Raw genomic sequence first — 23,752 nt, forward strand, 5'->3', positions numbered from 1 at the left:
TTGTATGGCCTCTTCATACTGCACACCAGATTTTTTTCCCTGACCGCCACCTATTACTTACTTCTGGCGACGCAATTAATCGGAGTATGCTTCCTTTCCCCTTCCTCCCCCCTGCCCGCCCCCCTTTCAACCCCCAATCCTTCTTCTCTACCTTGATTAGGACCCAACTGGTGTCCTTTTACCGCTGACCACTGTAGCTTACATACAATGCGGACAGTTTAGGTGAGTCCTGTAACACACAGAATACAATGTCCATTGGTTTTATTTATACAGTGAATTTGCAAACGATATAGTGAATTTACTTTAGAATGAGTGACCACATTATAGTGGGTTGCACAACATGTTCTTTACTGTTTGTAATACTTTACATTCATTATTATATGATAGAGTACCTGAGAGGATCCTTATATTGCCACTGATACGCTGGACAATAACGGCCCTATGGCAAATGATGTTTTTTGCATCAATGTGTGTTTTCAACATCAAATCCTGTATTTCTCTCTTTTTTCACCCCACCTACAGGTCTACTATGACAAAACAGGGTATGTAGTTTAACACTTACCTTATAAAGTATAGATAACATAAACAATGATCCTGAAGAAGTGTCCCGATCATTCTTGGCTTTTGAGACACGAAACATGTTGATAATTTGAGAGTCAAACCCCTACCACTAGACACCTCACGACTAGGTTTGGGTCCTCTCCACACCATTTTGAATTAGGCAGTTTACCTTGATAATAAAGTTTGGTTAGGACTAACTGACCTATTTTAATTCACATCCCGCTCCTTCTTCACATACTTGGCCTCTCACCCCCAACTGCACCCACCGGCAGGAACAAAAGATCCCCAATAAAGAGCCCCGGTACCGGATGCCTGTCAGGTACTGCAGCGCCAACCTGACTAGGGGCAGGCTCAAATGATGAAGCATGACACCTAGCTTGCTGGGAGTGTGAGAGCCATGGTTCCAACAAGGAGATTTCCCTCTCCTTCTTACACACATCAGTGGTCCCATTGTGACCTTACCAGCGGTTCATTCTCAGGACTCTTGATCCTACTCAATCAGAGGAACTTTGTACTTTCTTTTGTAATAATAGCCTCTTGGGCCTGTACGCTGGACCTAGTTAAACTAGCCCTTAGTCCCTCCTTTTGTTCAATATACCATCACATGATTCCCACGTCCGGCTTTTTCTGCCGGCTCTCACTCTGTCCTGACTACCCAGACGCTTTATTCGTCCAGCGCCATCCTGCCATCAAGAGAATTGGTTCCACCCCATCACCTGCTCTTGACATACTGCGGACGAAGCAACCCACTAGCCGGCTCTATCCCGGTTCTTGACCTGTCTGGATCTCCTAATCAGGTATGCCGTGGCGATTGGTTTCCCACCAAAGAGACCAAGCCCAAAGCCGGCGCATTCTCTAATGCCTTTTGTAGTTTCTCAGCATTTCAAATCCTTCCACTTGCATGCTGTCCAGTCCAAATACGGGGATCTATGGACCAACTTCTCACGCCAACTCATTCTCCCAATTAGGTAATTATTCTGAGCTCAATCCACACTAGACCCAGACTGTGCTTGAGAAGAGAACTAGAGGCAGAAAGGTTGTTAGGAGCCGGCCAGCCTCCAACATAAACTGTTCTACACAAATGGGGCCGCTCCCAATAAAATGACCTAAACAGTGCTCTAGTGTGTTATCTATATGTGATTGTAGGCATCTCACTAAAAGTTTAGGACTGGCCCCACACACCACCTGGTGTCATGCTTCATCATCGGCCATCCTCCGGGGAGCAAATCTGGATACTTTTAGGTGATGCAGCGGACAGCGCACCTTGATGAAGGTTTGATTACAGGGACTTTCCCTTTATCCCCTCTCCCCTCTCCCATGAAGTACCTAGGGTGAAGGCTGTGAGGTACAAAGGACCCCAGGTAGTGGAGAGTGACTTCTTAAACCACAGTGTTGGCAAAAGTGGAGCCCTATTATAAATAAAGCAATAGGTCCTGATGATTGCCATGTACCACTGTTGACACTAGGCAGAAACATGTCGACCCAATTCCTCACGGCGAGAGGTTAATAACCTTCCCCATGTCGCCGTTCATTTGTTTTTAGATACCATACAGTTACCTAGTTCATTAAAATTAAAGGAGTCAAAAGTAATGGTTTTTAATCTCACTCACTCACTCTGGGCCCCCACTTAGCTTAGAAGTGCATCCCTGTCGTCAGGTGTATGCCCGCCCTATATCAAACCAAGTTTTTAGAGGGTGAGGATGGCCGATGATGTAGCATGACACCAGGTGCTGTGTGATACCAGTCCTAAACTTTTTACTTGATATTTAATTTCTTAAGGAGGCCATTTATTGATGCTATCCAGCAATTCATCTGCTTCCTGGAAGGACCAGATGTTGTGCATTTTATTATTGTGCATAACCTTCAAGAAGGCAGGAAATGTAAGTTGCACGGTGGCTCTGATCTTCTTAAAGTTGTCCATCCTTCTCCCGAGCTCCCACTGTCCTTCTAATGTGTCTCCCGACAGGTCTCAACGACTTCAACAGTGAAATCTTTACTACTTAATGATTTCACCTTCAATGCCAAATTGAAAATGTTATCTTTCAAAGTGTAGGTAAGGAAATTCATGAGAATCTTCCTTGGCTTAGTCCTATTTAGATTTAAGGGGAAGGGATCCCTTTGGACTCTTTATATGTCCTTTGTCAGGGACTCCACAGAGTCATCAAGTGGCAGAACCTCTTTTTAAGCATATTTACAATAAAATTCCTCAAATCTGTCCCCTCTTTCCCTTCTAAAATATTCAATACTCGAAGGTTGTTCCTGCAGGACTTGTTTTCTAATGTTTCCATTCATTCTCGTAGCACAACCTCCCCCTTTTATAGATCATGTATTTTAGCCTCAGCAATCCTTAAATTGGTGTCTTTAGCCCCTCTACAGAATGCTCAGGCGATTCAGTTCACATTTTTAGAAGATCTACCTTACTTTCTAGGATCTCACACAAGTTCCGGATCTCCCTATGGTTAGAGGCTGATAGTGCAAAGACTTGCTTAATATCTTCTTTTAATGATGTAAAGAGGGCTTCCATTGAGAGTGAGGGGGGTCAGAGCTGTTCTTGGGAACCTGATCCTAACCCTACTCCTGACCCACCCCCATTCATACTGTAGCTAGCAACTGTGAGAGTAGCTGCAGCAGTAGCAGTGGTAGAGGCAGTGGCCATATAGCTAACAATGGCAATATTAGAGGTACCATTCCGTTTGATCAATAAGTGGCCCAACCTCTGCCACTAATGTTCCTATAGACTGCATCATGACCTGCGATGTGTCTATAGGGCTTAAGCGTCCAGATAGTCCAGAACCATCTTTGTTTTTAACCTCTCCTCCCTGCTTTGTGATTAGCAAGACCTCTGGTTGCACCCTGTAAAAGCACCTTAATGAGGGCGTAACCTTCACTTTACTGGTTTTGATCTTGTTTTTCCCCTTTTTTATTCTTCCACCTTTAACCTGGTAGTTGTGGAGAGGAGAGTTGTTGCCAGGCGGACTTGAAATATTAGGGATAGCGGGGATATTTATTGTGGTAGAAGCTCCCAGAGTTTGCTCTTCCTTTAACTGATCTTGGAGCTCATTCCTCACTTTCCCCTTTCCTTTTTGATTCTCAGTCTTGCTCTTATAAGCTTTCTTACCTTTTTTTCTGCTGGTTTATCAGTGGAATTACCTAATTTTTTAGGGGATCTTGACTTGCCCCCTGCACCCCTGAACCATCTTGAATGTATGGGAGGGCCTGTTCTTTTCCAGGTTGGGTTACAGGCTCCTGGATGTGTATACCAACAGTGTTCTGCTCACCGCTGTGGAATAACTCTGACTTCTTTCCCAGCTGAACCACCTTGGAGACTGGAGCCAGCTATGTTCCCCCAGTGCTATTGCAGCCAGCCCCAAAGAAGCGCCCTATTCTGGTGCTGCTGCTACTGACCTGGAAGAGACAGCAGGCCGCCGCTCTGTGGCCGTGCCTCAACTCCAGGATGGCCATGCACCAGCGCGGGAGGCTGGGCAAGCGGGGAGCGCAAGACCTCTCCCAAGTCATCTGACCCCTATCGGTAGTCACTTGCAGCTAGATTCATCATTGTCCCGTCCTTAATAGCGATTATTAAGGAATCTCTATTAAGGACTTGCAAAACGGGATTCATGTAGGAATCGCTAAAAAAATTGTGATTCCTACACATTCCTAATTTGCGATTAGCAAATTGCTAACCGCAAACAAGGATGCGATTTCAAGGGTGCCAGGGGTGTCCAAGGCGCTTCCGGAGGGACTCGGCAAGAGTGGCTGCGACTTTTTCCGGTCACATTTTGGACACGTGAAAATTTGACACGGTGTCCTAAAGAGTGGTGCTGGTACGTGCTGACGTAGCGCCCTCAAGGTCCACACCTTTCTGAAAAGACAGAGAATAGATAACCCCTCTTTTGCCCTGATGAAATCGCTGAAACTTGGAGCGATGAAACATGTCGGCTTGAGGATATAAATCACCGTGGTATACAAGTAACCATTTTTAAACTGGTGGGGTTTGCTGCGTCAGAATAAAACGGTAAAGCAAGCAAAGCCCCGCTACACAATTAAATTTTTTTGTGGTTGGTTAGGGGTCTGTTTATGTGTTTTTGCACACAACAATTTGGTGTCAGTGTTAATACGTTTGTCACTATTTGTGTTTTTCACCACTATTCTCACGTCCGCACTACTACTTTATCTAGTGCACGTTTGTCTTTTCACATAGAGAGATTGGCCAATGATGAGAAGTGGGTATACCGGCAATTGTTAACCGGGAACTCCCTCGAGTTGTTCTACCGTGAGGTACTCTCTCTATTTTTCACACCTTTTCCTGGGTGAATTTTATGTGGTCCTGTCTTGACCTAAGGACTTATTTTATTAGACATATCCTGGGGAGTAATACTGATAAGCAGTTCCCATCGTTTTGGTCCTTTATATGGATGCAGTTCCATTCCTGTAGAATTCAAGAAGGAAAATTTACATAACCTCACAGCATCTAGTCCTTGAGAAGATCCATACCCGTACATATGTATTTGCATTTCTAAGTATGTGAAGAAGTGCTATACGAGTACTGTACGCAGAGCTGTAAATACATTTTCATAATATTAACTGACATGAAACATGGTTCTATCTTTTAAGTTCAAAACAAGGATGTTTGCATCACCTACCATGTGTCACCTAAATTTGGCTTTTTAAGAGTGAAGTTTCAATTAGCTTCCACCCATCCAGTCCTGTACCTCAGGCATACACCACTGAAAAGCAAAGACAGAGATGCAGGAACCATTCAATTTTATTGGCATTTCAATGTTATCTCCATAGATGTGTATAGGAAGGACATGGACCTTGGTGAGTAGAGCCAAGGGAGTCACTTAAGTGTTGAATAGGTGAAGTGACAGGACTGAATCTTGTGGCACACCACAAGAGATAATACAGGCCTGAGATGGAAAAGTTGGCACTGAGAACTGTTTTTGATCATCCCAGAAAAACACTATACAGTTCGAGGGTGTTCCCTGTAAACCAAATTGTGAAAGTTTGGAAAGAAGTAGACCATAGTTAAGAGTGCCTGATGAGGAAGAAATGGTACATAAAATCAAGGTGCTTTCCACTGTTGATGTCAGTTGTTAGGCTTAGATTTTTCATAACAGAAACCGCAATGATTTCAGTGCTGTGATGCAGTCTAAATCCAGCTGAAACATCATCCAGACTTAGCTGCTCAACAGTCATGTCAGTATCCATATATACCACGTATAAAAATGTTTTCAGGGTAGTGTATACATTGTCTCTGGCTGCTGGTAAAGGAATATATCTGTTTCATTTCCTCATTACTTCCATATGAATATCAGCTAAAAACTGGGAAGATAGAAGGTAAGCCTGATACAGCACTGTCAATCTGTGCAGCAGAACTTCCCTTACAGTGATATAGGGATTGAAGTCTGGTCCGGGTATCCCTGCAGCCTAGCCAATGCTGAAAGAGTTTTAGGTGGTAAAGAAAATAGGTCCATTAAGGAAATAAACCTTTGTGCTTCCAGTTTGCAGATGGTTGGTTGATAGGATTTCACTACATAGATGTAAATTGAAAGACTACAAAAGGAGCCATATTTATAACCTGCAAAGTATGAATTATTCTCGAGAAAACAATGCTTCTTTTATTAGTAGTATGTCTGAAGCAGCATAGGAAGAGAGTGGTCATAGTTTCTGTATCAGGAGTGTTATCATTTCACAGTGTATTTCTGCTTCAGGAATAGATAACATTCTTTCATTTCTAGTGAATAACATGCAGAGTTTGTTAATGTCTTTTTCCACCACACATATGCTAATTTTTCCATTAAAGATCACATGTGAATTATTCGTTTCACATGGTAGTGCACGAGCCAGCAAAATCAGCAGATAGAGCCTAGTGGTAGAGCCTAGCCACAGGCTTTGCTAGAGGAGCCTTATTTCTACCCGATCCAACATCTTTTGGCATGTAAAGCATTCTACAAACGGCATGAACAAAATAGATAATGACTCTTCAAAGTCCAAAATAGTGCCTTTTTAACACAGGTAAGCATTTCACTTTAGATTATATCTCTGCAGTGAGTGTCATTTTTTAGAAGTGATTGTTTCTAACTATGAACCTAAAAACAAAATCATGCTTTCTTCATCACTCTGATGACAATGCCATTAGTTAACCAAGAAGCATCTGTTGTCAAGAGTACCATAATTGTGGCGTTGATTGCTGTCATAAATACACATTAAAAAAAGGCGATTTTTGTACAGTGCACATCTTGTACTCATGTATTTCAAGGTACTCAAAAATGTGGTAATGTAGGAAGAAAGGGCACATTGAAAGAAGATAATTGCCTAGGTACCACGCAGTTTGGTAGAGCAGGAAAGTAGATATTGGTTGCAAGTTTCCTTGGGAGCACAAATCTGCCGCTATAAGGCTATTTCTGGCTCTCTCTCTCCAATACTAATGGCTTGACTTCATGGAACTACATCAGTATGTTGTGCTTTTTTTGTAGCAAATTTTATATAGCGAGGATATGACTTAAGGGCCACCAGAACCAGACTATGTTACAGAAATCCTTTTTAGAAGTGGTGCAAATAAGCAGGTTGCCCAGAATAACAGGAATTAATTAATTAAGGCAGGGTTTCAAGTTGAAGTTGGCAGCTCACGCCGCAAGTCCGCATCTACCATACATGTTAAAACAAAAATGCATTTAGTATATGTTAAATCAAGATGAACGAAGAAGATTTTGCAGAACAAGGTGTTTAGTGGAAGGAGCGAGCAGCAGAAACCACACAAAGGGTCAGCTGGTTTAGGACTCGAGGTCCAGGAGGACCTCGAGCTGAGCAAGAGCTTGGTATCTGCCACAAGCTTTCAATGGATCACCCACCTAACCCACCTCCAATTTCACCACCAAATTTAGAAAGGTTACCCTTGGTGAAGTCAAGCGAAGATTTATGACTTCATATCTCTTCTGCTGATAAAAAAATCTTAATCTCGGTCCCCTGTTATCCCTCGTAAGAAATTGTTGTCCAGAAATTTAAATTTTTTCTTTGTCTTTTTGGATCATTTGAGAAGAAATTTAGCTTGGGTAGACATTGCTGATCCGGGCTGAATATTTGTGGAGGACATTTTTAAAAATGGCAGATGTGTTGCAGTGATGTTGTAATATTTCAGGAACCATGAGACCAGTATACTTCATTTAGGTGTCAAAACGTAGGCTTTGGGGGTCAGGTAGTCTTATGGATACAGGACATAACACTACAGAGCAACCCTCCCACCATTTTCCAAACTGGCGGCTATAATAGAGGAAGAAGAGACATATATTGAAATGAAACAAATAATACTGCTTTCTTTTATGTATACACCAAACAATGATTATGATTTGAATATGAAAAAATTATGTTTATCACTCCTGTTATAGATACATTTTCAGAGTTCACTTTATTTATTTGTTTTTTGAGCATATCGACAGGGACAGCTTTTGTAGCACAGGATTTGCAAGTACATGCATGTTTAAGTTCTGTGGGTAGAGGCTCTAGAAATGTTGTACCAAAGATAGTCAAATGTGTGACAGTCAGGACTCGTTTTCAACACATGCCCAAAAAGGTGCTAATGTTATAAAAAACCTTGTCCGCTGCCCAGATTCGCCTGGAGTTTGGTCTTGTAAATTATTCTTTACAAAGTGTGGGTGCCTGTTTTTAACCTGTGCCACAATTTGAGATAGGCTAGCGCTGGCTCACTCGAGTCCCTGTTATGGACTAACATTAGCATCAGTAACCCTGGTGGGTCCCACAATCGATATTCTAATGAAGGTCTGCTAAAAGTATCAGCAAGTGAACTGTGAGCTCTCAACCGAAGTGAAGAAGCCTTTAAAGTGGGCACCAAAAAGCGAACTCAAGTGTGCTCCAGTTTTTCCGACAGAGAGATTTTAGCTAAATGCAAGCATGCATGGGCAGTAATTAAATCTTATCAGTTGGCCCCACCTCCGCCTCTCCTTGCTTGCACATTTTCTATACATTTAAAACAGAGATTTTTGGCGCTTAGGCTGGATGAGTGGCATTTTTTAAAACATATTCCTATCTTGAGGCGAACCTCAGGCGAGGTGGTGTGTAGGGGTTGTGGACAATCGGAGAAATCTCTGGTGCATGTGGTATGCCTCTGCCCAGCACTGTTGGACTTGCGTAGATCACAACTGAGGCCTGAGTGGAACAAACTTGGAGTCTGGAACTGCAAGCAGTGTATCATTGCGGCCTTGAATCCAGAGAACACCGCTCTAAACATTAGGTTTACAATCTTTATCCATCAGGCATATCACAAGTTTCAGCAATCCATTAGTATTAATAAAATCACTGGAAAATAAGGTAACTGCCACAGGTGTATATGCAAAAATTGCCGTGCTGTTCCTGGAGAGAGGGAGAGAGAGGGAGGAGACTTATTACGTCTGCTGCAGGACTACGAAGAGGCGCCATCAATTGACTTCCTCATAACTCTAGATGTAGAGGCCCTCTACACAAACATCCCCCAGAGGGCCTCCCTAGGAGTGATTGAGGCATTACTTAATAAGACCCAGTGGACGTCTCTAACACCGATCACTTTCATCATAGAATGCGCAGAAAAGGTCCTTACTGAGAACTACTTTGAGTTCAAAGGCAGGTACTATCATCAGACACAAGGAACTAGTATGGGGAGCACGGTAGCCCCTTGTGTAGCCTGTCTCTACATGGCCCACTTTGAAGAGAATCATATATCACCACTGACAAACCCCTATCATGACAATATCAAACTATGGAAACGATACATAGACGACATCTTGATCTTTTGGGCAGGCAATGAAGAATTCTACACAGAGTTTTTCATGTGGATTAATAGAATAAACCCATACTTGAAATTCACTATCACGGCCTCCAATAGAGACATAGCATTCCTGGACCTAAAAATATGTATCGAAGGGGGATCCCTCTGCACTATTTTATACAAAAAGAGCACAGAAAGCAATAGTCTGCTGCATTACACCAGCCACGATCCTAGGGCTCTACGTACCAACCTACCATTTGGGCGATTCCTCAGGATACGATGTAATTGTAGCACAATGGCCAACTACAAGACTGAGTCAACTATTCTCTCAAGGAACCTAAGAGAGAGAGGTTACCCCACCAGAGAGATCAAGAAATGTAGAAAAAGAGCACAGAATAATAACAGAGAGGGTCTGCTAGAACCAAAAGCAAGAGATCCCCTGGCCAATCAACCTATGACCTATGTGACAACCTTCACACCGGCATCTAACCATTTGAGGAAAATCTTGAGACGCCACTGGTCTATACTTAACACAGGATCTCTCACCTTAGACCAACCGAGATTTGCTTTCAAGAGGTCTAAAAATATCAAAAACATCCTGGTACACACTAGACCTAAGGAAGCAATCCAAACAACCCATCAAACCACATTGTGGAATCTACCTGCCGTGAGAGGCCACTATCCCTGTGGGGGGGTGCGCAGCATGCCCCTTCACTAAAAAATACAAATGCATTACCCTGACAGACTCATTTAAGTGGGAAATGAGAGGCCACACTAATTGTAACAGCTCAAACTGTATCTACCTGATCATATGCTCATGTAAGCTTTATTACATTGGCATGACGACCAGAAGCATGAAAACAAGAATTTCAGAGCACCGTAGCAACTTCAGGTGCAAGAAAAACAACACCAAAATGTGCAGGCATTTTCTTGAAATGAACCATACCCCAGACTCCCTCCAATGGTTGATTCTTGAAGCAAACCACAAGATATCTAAACAGTGCCTGTTCTATAAAGAACAACGATGGATTCACAGATTGTCTTCTGATAGCCATGGCCTCAATGAAGACATCCCTTGGATTAGCCTCTGAACAATTTTACCTACATACATCACTGTTTTACCTTTTTTTTTAGTCCCCCCCATTCAATACCTGAGCCTATTTACACCGGGACAAAACATTACTTTTTAGTGATTAAGTTTATCAACTCAGAATGTACAGGGATCCATAAATAGGCTATGTCGTCCAGCTACTCCACAACTACTGACAGATTCGAGATGACCTATACAGGATGGCCGCTACCGATTTAGTTACCAACTAAACACTACACTGAGCTATTCCTTGGCTCCATTTTTACTTGCAATACTTACTAGTACCTACATAGTCTACTTATTTTAGCAAACAAACTGTTTTTTTTTTGTTCTACGACTTGTATGGGAACATAACCTTAGGTTGCTTAACAACATACTAGAGGCTAGACACTACAAGATGGCCCCCGCACTAACCCCACTTTCACGGGGAGGCTCTAATCCCTATATATTCGTCCTCGACCCCGCCTTCCGCCTCCACCCGGATCCAGCGGCTAGGGGTAGGCGCGAGACACGCAGCTCAGGCACTCCCAAGTAAGTTCCTCTACACAAACTTTGTCACTGCCACAGCAGCGTACTCTCCCACTTAAAGACTCGCAAGCAGGCTGCTTAATACTAGTCTTGACACAGCAGCATAAGCCTCTACCACACAGACCCACCGCTTCTGTTATGTCCAATTCTACTTTTATCGGAAGGGGGCGGCTTTGCTAGCGCAAACTTACTTACCAAACGCCTTAACCCGTAACTTTAATCGGAAGGGGGCTGCTTCGCTAGCGTAGACCTACTTACCAAACGCCTTAACCCGTAACACGTTTAATACGGCAACGGGTGAATCCACGATGGCTCCGTCCTAATAAACCAGATACCAATCCTTCGCTAGCGCAGACCTACTTATGTCTTAACCCGTAACGCGTTTAATACGGCAACGGGCGCATCCACAATGGCTTTGTTTTAATATTATAAACAAGATACCAATCCTTCCTTTTGGTAATTGACAATTCCCAGCCCACTTGTAATCTTAAGGCAAATGCGGACGGATAATAAACACAAAAGCCTCCACCGCACAGACCTGCCTCTCCTGTTATTTCTACTTTAAACGGAAAGGGGCGGCTTTGCTAGCTCAGACCTGCTTACCATTACAGCAACGGGCGTTTCCACGATGGCTTTGTTTTAATATTATAAACTAGATACCAATCCTCCCTTTGGCATTGTGCAATTTCCAGCCCACTTGTAATCTTAAGGCAACCGCGGACGGATAGTAAACACTGCATGGTTACTTCACCATCTATTGGTATGATATGTCATAACCGTATAATGTCTTACAAAGTCCAATTCTCCTTTTTCATAGTCTCATTGGCTGACCCGCTATCACACAACATAAACGCACAACGTTACTATGGCCACACATCAGTAATTGTATGCGTCCATCAACCCAACTCATCATCCGGGTGATAAAAAGCTCTGTTTATCGTCTTAGGGCCACCATATATGAAGTTTACAACCCTGTACGTTATTCCAAGCTTGTCACCACGACCTGATGTTATGGAGTCTCCAGGTTACACAGAATAGTGATACAGAAGGTGTCCCATACACACCATACATTTGTAACACCCAATATATGCTGTTTAATAGGTACTAAGATTCCTCCCTATACATAGCCATGCGGTGGAAGATCTAACCTGAAGCTTTACCCGCTGGATACTGTTGTTACCTGATCATTACAAATTATAGGTGAGTTTGGATATGCTGCTGCTAGCAGACTAATTAATGGGATAGCAATGGGTCAGAAAAGATAGAACTATTTAGAAAAACTGTGTGATCAAAACATGGGTACAGTCACGAAATCCGCAGCGAGTAATTCGTGGTGAAAAATAATATTTCCCATCAGATACCCGTCCTGTCCCGCCCTACATCATTTGGGAACCTTCACCCGAAGGAAGTGGTAAACATCCACTGTAGATTAGGTAGACTGTAGCCTAATCTGGAAACTAGAATGTAGTGGCAAGATTGAATGGCATCAGGGGGTAATCTGACTAGCAGTGCAAAACTTAAATAATAATGGTGCTATGTGCAAAATACGTGGGTAAGATTGGGTTGTGGAAATGGAAGGGAGCAATTTTAATAGAATCCTATCCACACCCAAGACTAAAAACAGCGCAAAGTAGGGTTCAACAAATGACTACTAAGATGGATTGTAGGTCGACATGTTTCTGCAGTTGGTGTAGAGTCAAATGATCTCATCCTGCTTCATCAGGACCTTAACATAATGCTACTGCTTAGTGTGGAGAAAGTGAAGAAAAATAAATGAAATTCATATCACCTGGAGTGCGTCCATGTAGATGATCCAGGTGGTCATACAATAACAGTGGACATACAAACAAAGAGAGACCCACAGTTAATGGCCATAGTTCATAAAACAATCATATGTTGTGAAAAATTACATTTGCCAATGGTTTTTTGGTCAGTAGTTTCTTCTAAGTAAACAATCCTGTATTTTGTCGTCATATTCAGATCGAGAACAACAGATAAAATTATATCCACTCACCCAATTTGTGGGGAATACACTCTCCACCTCACCTGGCTACAGCTCAGGTATGAATGGAGCACCGTTCTAAAAGGAGAGAAGAGGAAGGAAGGTGAAGGAAGGACTCACAAGCTATTTTAGTAACATTATCTTGAAAAAAAGATTTTGTATCTGGTTGTTTTATATTAAGCATAATGCATGCTAGTTTGTCATTCAGTGGTTAGCATAATAAACGATGTTTGATTATGTTGAAATGTATATATTGGTTGCCTTGTTTGTTTCAGCGATTTCAGAAGGCAGCATGTGCAAACAGTGGGGCGTTAGCAAAAGCGAGCCAGATGGTGGTTCGTGTAGGGCGTTTATTTTTATGGTTGATATCACATTTAGTATATGCTCCTGCTTTTTGCTCGAAAAATATGTTCCACTAAAGACTCGGCTCCGAGAGCAATCAAAAATGAATATAGCAAGCGCGCCAACTTTGACCGATCAGTTGGTCATGTGCGGCATGTTGCATTGGGTGCTACACGCCAACTCTAAATCGCGATCTATGGTTCATTTTTAGAGAAACGAGGAACACCTCAGACCATTTACTTGGGCAAACCCCTTGTCTGTTAAGCGAGCCCCAAAGCATTAGGCGAGGCTCCGTTAAAGACGTGAAATATTGCTGCGCGTTCCCCGGCTGGCTTACCTGTCCGTCGGTACTCCGGACGTCCGTCTAGGCTGTCTTCGTGGGAGGTACCTGGACGGACAGGAAGCCGCCATAAGAACGCTACCATTACGTGCCCTGGAGTCACATGGTCACGTAGGAAAATGTCAGGGTCTGATGGGATATGTAGTACGTCTGGATTTTATCTTACTTCAGACGTGGTATGTAAATACGCTAACCGAGAAGAAGACTGTCGTCACAGTTGCACGGCACCTGTAATTCACACTGATTTCATGCCACTTAAGATGCAATTTTCAAGTGCGTAAACCGAGGGAGCTTGCCATCATAGTTTCACGTAGGAAGTAAATCCCACGCCTGATTGGTAACCTGTTAAATATATTCCGTAGTTCCCGCGACTCAATGGTAACCAGGGCCTGTTACCTTAGCGACAAGTCATGTTAAAGCGACTCAGTGTTGCTGGTAGTCGTTTTTACAGCATTGGATTTATCACCAACTAATAAGCCAGTATTAGGGGGCCATGTAAATTCACAAAAAATGTGAAACAATATTCACACAGTAGTGAGAAAAAATGATTTCCGATAACTTAGCAGGCACTCCACGAGCTGATATCACAGTGACCTCACATCTCGGACATAAGTACATTTCTATTTAGAAGAGAACAAAGATGGGTGCACAAACTGCAGACTGATATAACGGGACTGAATGAAGATATCCCTTGGATGTCACTATAATCCTGTTTAAATCTAAGATACTGTAATGACAAAACCTCTACAGTCCTGTTCTTGTATCGCTGTCTGTAAAGTAAACACCATTAATGTCGGTACAATTGCAATTGAGGTGTGTGACATGATGTGAGGTCACTGTGATATCAGCTCGTGGAGTGCCTGCTAAGTTATCGGCCTACAAATAACTATCTATACAAACATCTCTCACAATCCATCATAACAAATTTGGGTCACTTATACCTCATTCTGCTATTGAAACACTATTTAGGAGTTTCAACTGTTCTAATCATTTTTTCTCACTACTGTGTGAATATTGTTTCACATTTTTTGTGAATTTACATGGCCCCCTAATACTGGCTTATTAGTTGGTGATAAATCCAATGCTGTAAAAACGACTACCAGCAACACTGAGTCGCTTTAACATGACTTGTCGCTAAGGTAACAGGCCCTGGTTACCATTGAGTCGCGGGAACTACGGAATATATTCAACAGGTTACCAATCAGGCGTGGGATTTACTTCCTACGTGCAACTATGATGGCAAGCTCCCTCGGTGTACGCACTTGAACATTGCATCTTAAGCGGCATGAAATCAGTGTGCATTACACGTGCCGTGCAACTGTGACGACAGTCTTCTTCTCGGTTAGCATATTTACATACCACATCTGAAGTAAGATAAAATCCAGACGTACTACATATCCCATCAGACCCTGACGTTTTCCTACGTGACCATGTGACTCCAGGGCACGTAACGGTAGCGTTCTTATTGCGGCTTCCTGTCCGTCCAGGTACCTCCCACGAAGACAGCCTAGACGGACGTCCGGAGTACCGACGGACAGGTAAGCCAGCCGGGGAACGCGCAGCAATATTTCACGTCTTTAACGGAGCCTTGCCTAATGCTTTGGGGCTCGCTTAACAGACAAGGGGTTTGCCCAAGTAAATGGTCTGAGGCGTTCCTCGTTTCTCTAAAAACGAACCATAGATCGCGATTTAGAGTTGGCGTGTAGCACCCAATTCAACACGCCGCACATGACCAACTGATCGGTCAAAGTTGGCGCGCTTGCTATATTCATTTTTGATTGTTCCCGGAGCCTAGTCTCTAGTGGAACATATTTTTCGAGCAAAAAGCATGCGCATACACTAAATGTGATATCAACCATAAATATAAACGCCCTACACGAACCACCATCTGGCTCGCTTTTGCTAACGCCCCACTGTTTGCACATGCTGCCTTCTGAAATCGCTGAAACAAACAAGGCAACCAATATATACATTTCAACATAATCAAACATCGTTTATTATGCTAATCACTGAATGACAAACTAGCATGCAATATGCTTAATATAAAACAACCAGATACAAAATATTTTTTTCAAGATAATGTTACTAAAACAGCTCGTGAGTCCTTCCTTCACCTTCCTTCCTCTTCTCTCCTTATAGAGCGGTGCTCCATTCATACCTGAGCTGTAGCCAGGTGAGGTGGAGAGTGTATTCCCCACAAATTGGGTGAGTGGATATAATTTTATCCGTTGTTCTTGATCTGAATATGACGACAAAATACAGGATTGTTTACTTAGAAGAAACTACTGACCAAAAAACCATTGGCAAATGTAATTTTTCACAACATATGATTGTTTTATGAACTATGGCCATTAACTGTGTGTCTCTCTTTGTTTGTCTGTCCACTGTTATTGTATGACCACCTGGATCATCTACATGGACGCACTCCAGGTGATATGAATTTCATTTATTTTTCTTCACTTTCTCTACACTAAGCAGTAGCATTATGTTAAGGTCCTGATGAAGCAGGATGAGATCGTTTGACTCTACACCAATTGCAGAAACATGTCGACCTACAATCCATCTTAGTAGTCATTTGTTGAACACTACTTTGCGCTGTTTTTAGTCTTGGGTGTGGATAGGATTCTATTAAAATTGCTCCCTTCCATTTCCACAACCCAATCTTACCCACGTATTTTGCACATAGCACCATTATTATGTAAGTTTTGCACTGCTAGTCACATTACCCCCTGATGCCATTCAATCTTGCCACTACATTCTAGTTTCCAGATTAGGCTACAGTCTACCTAATCTACAGTGGATGTTTACCACTTCCTTCGGGTGAAGGTTCCCAAATGATGTAGGGCGGGACAGGACGGGTATCTGATGGGAAATATTATTTTTCACCACGAATTACTCGCTGCGCATTTCGTGACTGTACCCATGTTTTGATCACACAGTTTTTCTAAATAGTTTTATCTTTTCTGACCCATTGCTATCCCATTAATTAGTCTGCAATACGTTAGGGATGATAGCAATGCTTGGTCAATAAACATTCCCTTCTGACCCTTCTTGTGTATATTTATGCTGCTGCTAACCATACCTATTCGGTATTTTTACTGTTTCTATGTATATGTTTTATTATTCATTCCACACCACTCTCACTGAGTTCTCCACATTTGAGAGTGCATGTACAATTTTGTTATGGTGTTTAGACACGCTAGTGGAATATGACACTGGAATGTAACCTACACAAGATATACAGTCACCGATGCGAATGTTATTAAGCCCTTTGTGATTTGCCTTTCCTCTTTCCTCAACAGGTAATGACATCTAAACACAGGTTTCAATAGAAGAAGGATAATATAGGGATAATTTCCCACCCAATTCCCTTCATCCCTAGTTTTTGTTGTACTCACACTATTGTACATACACTTTAGATTAGGGAATCAGAGTAGACAGTTATCACGTTTTAGGTACTTGCTAAATAGTCCCATAGGTCCTGAAGAATCGCTTGTTTAATTGACGCCAGCGAGAAACATGTTGACCGGACAATAATAAGATCTAGAGGATCTCTGGAAGCATAATATTCCAGTACTCTCCTCTAGAAATCCGTTTTTAATTAAAGCAGCGGACCATCTGAATAAATCATTCCCGGTACCCCTAGCTTTATTTTAATCCACGCCTCAACGTCTACTAATCTAGTTTGGCCCCATACCCGCACTTCATCCATACGGCTGTTGGAAAAAGATCTCCGCCAAAGAGCCCCTCTATGAGGTGTTGCCCGTTGGGTATTGCACCGCCGACCCAATGAGGAGCAGGCCCAAATGATGAAGCATGACACCTGAAAGGGTGTCTGAGGGCATTAAATCCAACAAAATGGATTCCCAGGGTTAACTTCACGTTACCCCATCAACACCATTCGCATCATACACTGTATCAATCTCCTCCTCCCTCTTTCCAGGAACAGCACGGCAATTTTTGCATATACGTATCCTTAAAGGGCACGCTGTAGCTGGACCTTCTACTTATGATCTAGTAGTAATCGCCCTTGACTCCTCTCTTTGATATCATACAAACTGCCACAGGGGGTCACATTATGAGTTCGAAAAAATAAATAACTGCTGCTTCAATTCATAAAGCTAGCATCCTCCAATTAAAGGTCATTACAAGGAACCAAGCTAAAAAGACTCAATAGTTAACCCAATGCTGATCTGTGCTACCGATTAGCACAATTCTACGAGCATCAATGATTTGTTCTGCAGAGTACCATCTGGAATCCCCTCTGGTGGCAACATGCTGTTCATTTTTTATTTCCTTAGAGGTTTTCTTACCACTTCTCAATTACCCAATTTTCTGGTCTTGACGGACTGTGAACATTTACGTACTTTAGATTAACTTTGCTCCAGATCTCATGATATGGCTACCTCACTTTAAAAGGGACTTTTCTTCAAGTGTATATTTCAATATATAAATGTTACACTTTTTGCCTGTGATAGAAACAACGAAGCGTAAATTGTTCAACTGCTGTTTCTTGATTACTGTTATGACCTTATATATCAAACAATAGGCCATCAGTGGTTGCCTTCACTGAGCTCCATCTTAATTACAATAGCACTCTGAATAGGATGTCTTTTTTAAACTTCTACTGTATGCTAGATGTTGGAGATCATGTTCTGCTTATTTGCACATGGGTCTTATTATTTTTTCATTTCAATCTGCACTTACATGGTGATCGTTATCCTTTTAAAAGGTTGTAAGATGCAGGTCCTAGTTCTTGTTTTTTTCCTATTTTATGCTTGTGAGGTTAGTCTAGATACCCGTATAAGAGAGAAACCCTGTATTGATTAGGAGTATTTGTACAAGGATTGGCCTTGTAGGTTAATTACTCTCTGCCCTCAGACAATTGTGGCTAACGCGATTAGTAATTCGAATTTACATAAAGTTTTAACCATGCAGCCATGTATAACTTTAAGTATACCTATTTGGTGTGGTTTTGTTATATATAGTATGCTGCTTTTAAGATCCCAGAGATCAGATAAAGCTTACCCACTCACTGACATATGCATAATGTATTATTCTATGTGTTCAAAGTCACATTCTTCTACCTCAGCAAATCCTTTTTGAAAGTTCACAGGTTCAGGAGTTAAAGCTCTAGGCTTTGTTCCAATTTTGCTCATAGTGTCATCACCCATAAGAACATGTGCCTTGATAAGAACACTAGGCATTGCTGGCTTAAGTTTCTTGCACAGAATATTAATCAGGATTAAAGGCCTTATTAGGAGTTTGGTGGTCCTTCTGCAGCACCACCACTGCTGCTCTGTTAGGAGGACCGCCAAGCCAGTGGTGTGCCAGCCGGATTTCAAATTCAATCCAGTTTGGGCTGGCGGTGCTGCAGCGGTCTCACAGCGGTGGCTGTGTTAGGCTCACAGGAGAGCCTTAGCAGCAGTACGCCACTGTGAAATCACCTGCAGCACACACCATGCCATTCATGCCACACTGTGTAGGAACGGGGGTGCAATTCCAGGGGGCACAACATGTGCCCCCGCATGCACCACCAGGCTCAGAAGCGGCAGGGGGCCCTGTTAGGGCACCCATAGTTGCATACCTGCCACCTTTTTCATTGCGGGATCACCGCCATGAAATGAGCAGGGGAAAAGCAAAGTTGGAATATGCTCTGCGGTGCTGCAGTGGCACTGACAGCATATCCCTGCACCTTACCGCTGCACCACCACTGCATGATCCTTCATCCTGGATACCGGCAGATGTGCCGGTCCTGTGGCAGACTGACCACCACACTTGTTATACTGCAGGCGGACCCTGGTGGCACTGGTCGGACCGCCACCATGAGCATAGGGGTCCTTGGACCGCCATACTCAGAATAAGGCCCTAAGTGTTTTTTCTCGACTGTTCCATAATGTATCCTTACTTTGACAATCCTTGATTAACGAACATTGCAACAAACCTAAGTAGAACAATATTAACATCAGTGTCACTTGACAGTACAATTACTTGAAAGGAACCATTTCTAACAGCGTACTCAACATGTGGCACAACACGAAGGTCAGCTTCCTCCAATTTGCTGTTAAGTTCTTGAGCAATATTGCCATACATTTTGAATATATCTCTGCAGGCGCCAACTCCTCATTGACAATCAATACACTACCAGTATTTGGAAATTCAGTGTTCACTGAAGCATCAGCAGCGTTTTGGCGAGTTGACATCTTCAAGTCCATCTTGTTCGATGTTGATGACCAGAATTTCTCAAGTTCCACAGGTATAGGTGTCAAATTTTTGATACAAGCAGAAGTCAATTCTTCCACTTGTAGACCTCGTCTGATTCTATCACAATACCTCACAGATAGTTCAAGATAACTGTCAAAGACAAAGTGCAGTTCTTGCAAGGTGCACACTGACTTTGATATCTGTAGAACAATCTAAATGACCTTTCCAAAATTTTGCATGAATGAAATCTTGACCATTCGCAATTGTATCATATGGTCTAGAACAACAGCAGTTTTCAAATCAAAGTTTTTCAGGTGGAAGTTATTTTTTAGCTCTTGTAATAGTTTGTGCTTCCCTGGTTTGATTGCAGCATCTCAATCAAATAATGCATATGTAGGAAGAAGATCATGTGACATAATGTCCTTAATAAATTCAACCCTTTTGTTTGCTGCAGCCATCGCTCTATTTGCTTGCGAAAGTTGTCAACCTGTTTTGTAGTGGCTGGTTGTATAAAACTCTTGTATGGCAATACAAGCCTGAAAGTTTATCTTTAGTGATTATGTCAAACAGCTTTTTCTCTTTCAATACAAATCTCTCCTGCTTCAGTTCAGCATATAGCTTTGATTTCTGTTCCCAGACATGTAGTAGACATGTCTTTATATTGTTATCCACATACGGTTTGATCACAAAGTTTTCTAGTCCTACAGGCTCAGTCATTTCAAAGGGGGTTCCTTGCTGCTGAAATGAAGAAGGCTGTCAACATGTTCATTAAAACGTTCCTATCTCTTTCCCACAAGTTCATGATGAGGAACAATTTCACAATGGGCCATTTATTTTGAATTTGTCAGCGCACTGAAAACATTGCAAATAGAAAAGTCTTCATGAAAAACTAGCATCCATTGAGCAACATTTTCACGTTTACATGTCTGACCAACAGTTCCCTTGTAGCTTTTATGTGGTCTAAGGATCGTCTGTTCTAGTCTCATATCTGGATCCACGGCATTGAAACTTCCCTCTCTGGCTTTCGCCACAAAATGCTTTGGATACATTTTCCTTAGAAGTATAGTTTTTCCACCTATAGCTTCTTCAGCAAATACCAAACCCATATCTCAGGTAGTTTATGCAAACACAGTAATCAGTGACTCCACAATTTTCACATGCAGATCCCAATCACCTTCCTAATCAGCATGTGCCATGCATTTCATAAGAGCTATCATGTGTAAAACATTTCCCCAGTACTTGCAAAGTTCAGATTTTTCTTCACATTCTTTTATAAACTCTACAAACTTGGTTTTTGGGTTTTCTCATTTTGAACTGAGTGGATTGAGCATTGCCTGGCTTTTTATTATGCCTTTTGAATGAACTTCACCCTGTGCCTTGTTCACTTCTGAGATAAGAGATGCAAAACATAATTTGTCATTCTTGTTCCAGGAAGCATTCCAACGCAATGTTTCTATAGCCTTGAATATGTTGAGCATACCTTGTAACAAATTAACATAATGAGTTCAGCTCAATACTGACTGGACCTTTTTGCTGTTATGTGCCCGGGCTAGGCCCATGTAGTGCAGCTTCTTATTTCTTACATTGTCCCATTTTTCACAATAACATTTCTGCCATGACCTTGTGCATATATTTGTGTGCACCACAATGTTGGATTAGTTTTTCTGAAACTACTTTTTTTTACACACATAGCCTTGCACAATATCGTCATGATCCCTCGAATATCATGCACAAGGCCCTTCTACGTAGTATGTACAAATGTCATTCCTATCTTCATCCACAGGGCTATCTACATAGCTATAACATCGCTAATCTATACCCACATCACAAGGCTGCTTTCTAGTATAAATTAAGAGCATCCCATAAGATTAGTAGAGGAGGCACTTCAGCTGAAACCGAGGGTCCCTGCATGCTGAGACTTCACCACTCAGCAGTCTGACATCTCTGTGGGGGCGTGACCATTTTGTGACCAATACGGGCCCCTAGATTCTCTCCCCCTAGGTAATGGGGTTGGATCTTCCCTTGGGAGGATTCTTGGCTTCACACCTACACACACTGTAGACACACTTAGAGTATGGTTTTGCACAGTAGGAGTACGTCAGATTACTGCCTTTGTATATGCCTGCTTGTATACACTGTTTTAGCACCATGGTAGAACTGTATCTACTTCCACGCTTTTGGGGCTTGTACTCTCTTTTCAAACAGAAAGGGGTGGGAGCACACTGTTTTACCTACCAGCACAGTTCACCCCTTAGCATTATGGTAAATGCAGTTCATGGTATATGCTTACTTGAATATTTACTGAAGTATTCCACCAAAGTTGGTGCAGGTTAGTGTTGTAAATCTCTAGACATGTGTTTCTGGATATCATCCATCGTCAGTAGAGATAAAAACAAATGTAGTCTGAGGTTGCTGAGCAGGCTGCCACAATCCTTTCTGGTTTCAGTACCTCTTACACGCGCACAAGTGCATATTCACAAGCTCGTCAGCTCAATGGCTCAAGGGAGCCTTTTCAAACAGAAAGAGGAGGAAGCACAGTGCTTCACCTCCCAGCACAGTTTGCCCCTTAGCATTATGGTAAATGCAGTTCATGGTACATGCTTACTTGAATATTTACTGGAGTATTCCACCAAAGTTGGTGCAGGTTAGCGCTGTAAATCTCTAGACACGTGTTTCTGGATTTCACCCATCATCAATGGAGATAAAAACACATTTAATCTGGGGTTGCTGAGCAGGCTGCCACAATCCTTTCAAGTCTCAGTACCTCTCACGTGTTTCTGAATAGCCTGCTCAGCAACCCCAGATTAAATTTGTTTTTATCTCTTCTGATGACGGATGATATCCAGAAACACATGTCTGGAGATTTACAGCACTAACCTGCACCAACTTTGGAGGAATCCTCCAGTAAATATTCAATTTCTTAGTTCCAGGCACCTCTTTTGAACTAAAATGAGGTCTAGAAAGTGGGTGTGGAAAACCACAGTGAAAGCTGTATCGATGTGGGTGAGTATGATAGTCCCAAAGGCCAGCCGCTGCTGCTAACACTGAAGCACCCATGTTCCCACTCTATACATTTCAACAGTGGAAATCCGCCATATTAATGGATTTTATTTTTCATTCTCAAGTTCCATTTGCAGGTTGGAATAGGTACAGATCTTAATGATAAGAAACAGAGCTGTGCAAAAATGATTGTGAATCAACCCTTAATTTCTATCAGGGTGCAGGCAGGAAGGAGTTTCTACAGGGCGCTATGTAAGTTATATTTCCAGGGACACATTTTAAGAATACGAAGAAGTTGCTGTTTAATGTATACTTTGGGGGTTTACGCTCATTATTGCAATCATTTCACATGCATTTTTGTTGCCAGCTCTTTGTTTCCACTCAACCCAATAGCTGCAAAGTCCCCACTGACAATAGCTTCATTTTTCAAACTTCCAGGAACAAATGAGTCATTTATGAATGAGATAGAACCACGCTCTGAGGTGTACAATTTCATCAAAGAAAGAGCTTTCGCAGCAGACTTAAGAAAACGTTTGGAGGAAATACAGCCAGGCAAATAGAGGTCTTGATTAGTAAATTGGCAGTTCAATCAGATATACCAAATATGGAAACCTGAATGCAATGCTTTACGACCTCCTGTGCATTGCCCTTAAAGGTAGTAGTGAGGAGCCATTTTGGAGTTCACCCCAGTTTCATTTTCTATTTCCAATTGAAGTGAATATGTGTGTGCTGTTGCCAAGGGAACGTCCACTGGACATTCCTCTGAATAATAATACTAAAATAATCTCCCAGCATGGTTACTTTTTCACGTTCTATGCGAAATTAGTCAACATCTGAGTACTTTTAGAATTGCCTGCTGGGTGCATTATTTCGCTCTGCAAGTAATGTTTTTTCTTTGGACTCTCCTTGCCAAATAACCATGGC

This window comes from Lissotriton vulgaris, chromosome 4_1, assembly GCF_964263255.1.
Source record: "Lissotriton vulgaris chromosome 4_1, aLisVul1.2, whole genome shotgun sequence".
Taxonomy (NCBI): domain Eukaryota; kingdom Metazoa; phylum Chordata; class Amphibia; order Caudata; family Salamandridae; genus Lissotriton; species Lissotriton vulgaris.